The sequence below is a fragment of the Aegilops tauschii genome, chromosome 4, assembly GCF_002575655.3.
Source record: "Aegilops tauschii subsp. strangulata cultivar AL8/78 chromosome 4, Aet v6.0, whole genome shotgun sequence".
NCBI lineage: Eukaryota > Viridiplantae > Streptophyta > Magnoliopsida > Poales > Poaceae > Aegilops > Aegilops tauschii.
The window spans coordinates 465,633,475-465,637,494 of NC_053038.3; the positions used below are offsets into that span (position 1 = coordinate 465,633,475).

Below are 4,020 nucleotides of genomic sequence, written 5' to 3' on the forward strand. Positions count from 1 at the left end.
TATAGACTCTCCCTACCTATTTATTCTCAATCGTCCGTTTGCGATCGGACGGACCGAGTTAATCCCTACCCTAATCCCCTACCTATTTAAATAGACCAACCCTAAATTCTAGGGGATTTGTCCCTGCCGCCGCCGCCGCCGCACTCATCTCCCACCTCGGGATCCCCTCGCCCAATCTCTTTGGATCCCCTCGCCCAGCCAACCACTGAGCGCCAGCCTCCTCGGATCTGAGGCCTCCCCAAGCCGCTACCTTGCCTCCACTCTGTCAGCACGCGCCACCGGAGCCCCGAGCTGCTGCAGCTCCAAGCGCCTCGCCTCTGCACCCGCCCCGATGGCCTCCTCTACCCCGGTCTCTTCTCCCATGGATCCCTCCTTCTCCTCGCGTCGAGCACTAGCGCTCCAGGGCGCCTTCTGCTGTTTGACCTCGCCAGTCAAGTCGCCGCCGCCGACCTCCTCCACCAGGGTGCCGCCCTCATCCACCAGGAGCTCCCCGCCGCCGGATCGGGTCGCCTCCGCCCGGGTTCCTCTCGCGCCATCGCCCCGCGTGCTCTGCCCGTCGCCATGAACGCCGGCAAGCAGCAACAGCACCCAGGTCGCCGTGCCTCCTCCTCCCGTCCTTCTCCTGCTCGCCTTCACTCTACTTCCCTTCTCCTGCTTCCCCTCTCTCTAATCCCTCTCTCTCCCAGATAATCCGTCGCCATGGATGCCAGCCGCTGCTTCGTCTCTGCATCGAGCACCGCTCGTCCTGGAGCGTTGACCGCGCCCCGCCGGACCTCCTTCCTCCACATCCGGCCAAGCCAGCGGCAAGCCCTGCCTCCGCGCCAAGCCCTCCCGCTGCCGCCTCGCTCACGCCCTGCTCGCCGGCGCCGAGTCCCTGTCGCCGCTGCTCTGCTTCCCTGTCGAGCAGAGGACGCCCGTCCCAGCCGCGTTGACCGCACCGATCCACGACACCTGAACACCCGCGGGTCGGCCTCCTCTGCGCCAAGGCCAAGCGTGCCCCTTCGCGGCCTGCCCAGCCTCCTCCCCACCGAACTGGGCCTGGCCCATGGTGAGGCCCCAGCGCCCTTTGGTTTTTCCTCTGTTGGGCTTCCTATTCACTTTCGGCCCATGTGATGTTTTTTTTCAGGATATGCGAATTTCTCTATTATCCAGAGTATTACTGTTTTACAGAAAACCCCTTGCACTTCATGCATTTAATAACTCCACAACCGTGCATCGGATTAAAACAAACTAAATATGTAAAATGCTTAGAATTTTGTGTAGTTTAATAATATGCCATTTTCACCCATGTTAAAAATTGTTTAAAATGTTGCTTGATTAATTTTGCTCGAATAATATGTTAAAATGATTTAATTCATAACTAAATAACCGTAACTCGGATTTTAATAAACTTCATATGTAAATGGGGTAGAAAAATGCCTAGTTTAACATGGTGCACTTCATTTTGCTGTTTAACAATATTAAAATTGCATTTATGGCAGAACAGTACCAATCCCAATATATGGACATGAGGATTTTCCGGAATTGTTGTTGTTTGTTTCCGGCCTCATTTAACTTGCTTAAATAGGTAGTTTCCTTATGCTTCACCTCTTGCCATGGTTAACAACATTTAACATTGTTGGGTACATAACCAAGAGAGAACTAAATAGTTGATGTGGTGTTTCGTCAACATGCAACTCGTTGCATATTGAACTCCACTTAATTTGTAGTATTGTTTGTTGCACTTTTCCATGCCATGCCTCATTAAACCGGACATGCATCATATTTGTTTTTGCATCATGCCATGTGTATGTGGTGGTTGTTTACTATGTTGTTTGTTTCTTTCCGGTTTGCTTCTCTCGTTACCTTCGGTTTCGTTCCGGAGTTGTGAGGATTCCTTCGTCTACGTCCGTTTGTCTTCTTCATGGACTCGTTCTTCTTCGTTGCGGGATCTCAGGCAAGATGACCACCCCTCGAAATCACTTCTATCTTTGCTATGCTAGTTGATCGCTCTATTGCCATGCTCGCTACCTATCACTTGCTATATCATGTCTCCCATTTTAGCCATGTCAGCCCTAACCATCCCTTCCTAGCAAACCGTTGTTTGGCTATGTTACCGCTTTTGCTCATCCCCTCTTATAGCATTGTTAGTTGCAGGTGAAGTTGAAGATTGCTCCATGTTGGATTATGTTTATGTTGGGATATCACAATATCTCTTATATTATTAATGCACCTATATACTTGGTAAAGGGTGGAAGGCTCGGCCTTATGCCTGGTGTTTTGTTCCACTCTTGCCGCCCTAGTTTCCGTCATACCGGTGTTATGTTCCTTGATTTTGCGTTCCTTACGCGGTCGAGTGATTTATGGGACCCCCTTGACAGTTCGCTTTGAATAAAACTCCTCCAGCAAGGCCCAACCTTGGTTTTACCATTTGCTACCACCTATCCCCTTTTCCCTTGGGTTCTGCAGACTCAAGGGTCATCTTTATTTTAACCCCCCCGGGCCAGTGCTCCTTCGAGTGTTGGTCCGAAGCGAGTAGGCTGCGGGGCCACCTCGGGGAAACTTGAGGTCTGGTTTTACTCGTAGGATGTCTCATCCGGTGTTGCCCTGAGAACGAGATATGTGCAGCTCCTATCGGGATTTGTCGGCACATCGGGCGGCTTTGCTGGTCTTGTTTTACCATTGTCGGAATGTCTTGTAAATCGGGATTCCGAGACTGATCGAGTCGTTCCGGGAGAAGGAATATCCTTCGTTGACCGTGAGAGCTTATAATGGGCTAAGTTGGGACACCTCTGCAGGGTATAAACTTTCGAGAGCCGTGCCCGCGGTTATGTGGCAGATGGGAATTGGTTAATATCCGGTTGTAGAGAACTTGACACTTGACCTTAATTAAAACGCATCAACCGCGTGTGTAGCCGTGATGGTCTCTTCTCGGCGGAGTCCGGGAAGTGAACACGGTTTCTGGGTTATGTTTTGACGTAAGTAGGTGTTCAGGATCACTTCTTGATCATTGCTAGTTCACGACCGTTCCGTTGCTTCTCTTCTCGCTCTTATATGCGTATGTTAGCCACCATATAAGCTTAGTGCTTGCTGCAGCTCCACCTCACTACACCATCCTTTCCTATAAGCTTAAATAGTCTTGATCTCGCGGGTGTGAGATTGCTGAGTCCTCGTGACTCACAGATACTTCCAAACAGTTGCAGGTTCCGATGATACCAGTCCAGGTGACGCAACTGAGCTCAAGTGGGAGCTCGATGAAGATCTTGTCCGTTGTGTTGTTTCTTTTCTTATTGATCAGTAGTGGAGCCCAGTTGGGACGATCAGGGATCTAGCAGTTGGGTTGTCTTCTTTTCTTTTGGTTCCGTAGTCGGACCTATGTGTGTATCTTGAATGATGTATGAATTTATTTATGTATTGTGTGAAGTGGCGATTGTAAGCCAACTCTTTATCCCATTCTTGCTCATTACATGGGATTGTGTGAAGATGACCCTTCTTGCGACAAAACCACTATGCGGTTATGCCTCTAAGTCGTGCCTCGACACGTGGGAGATATAGCCGCATCGTGGGCGTTACAAGTTGGTATCAGAGCCATCCCCGACTTAGGAGCCCCCTGCTTGATCGAATCGCTGGCGTTGTTGAGTCTAGAACAAAAATGTTTTGAGTCTTAGGATTATATATATCGGAGAGTAGGATTCTTTTTACTCCTCAGTCCCTTCGTCGCTCTGGTGAGGTCTCCTGACGTAGAAGTTTTGACTATTCTCTCCTCAAATTTCACTAAAAAAAAATTTTAGGATCACGCGGGTATCTTGGAATCGTTCCGATGGTTTTGTGACGAGAAGATTGTTCTTGGTGCCTCCTGACATTTAGGGGTTGTGGCAGTGTCCCGGGGAGTTGAGCTCCGAGGTGTTGTCGTCACAATTTTATCGTTGCAGTTCTGGAATACCTGAGTTTCGCCGACATCGAAATCTCTTTTATGCAGTTGTTGGTGAGATCACCTCGACGCCACCCAGTACTGGGGCGGGAGTTCGGGAGTATTGCCAT

General features: G+C 49.9%; 1 long non-coding RNA gene across 1 annotated transcript; it reads left to right on the plus strand.

Moving 5' to 3' along the window:
* The first annotated feature begins 230 nt into the window (after nt 1-230).
* LOC141021365 (uncharacterized) lies at nt 231-3,427 on the plus strand. Its single transcript, XR_012182449.1, has 3 exons — nt 231-1,048; nt 1,865-1,936; nt 3,177-3,427. It is a non-coding gene; the product is annotated as an uncharacterized lncRNA (long non-coding RNA).
* The last annotated feature ends 593 nt before the right edge of the window (nt 3,428-4,020 follow it).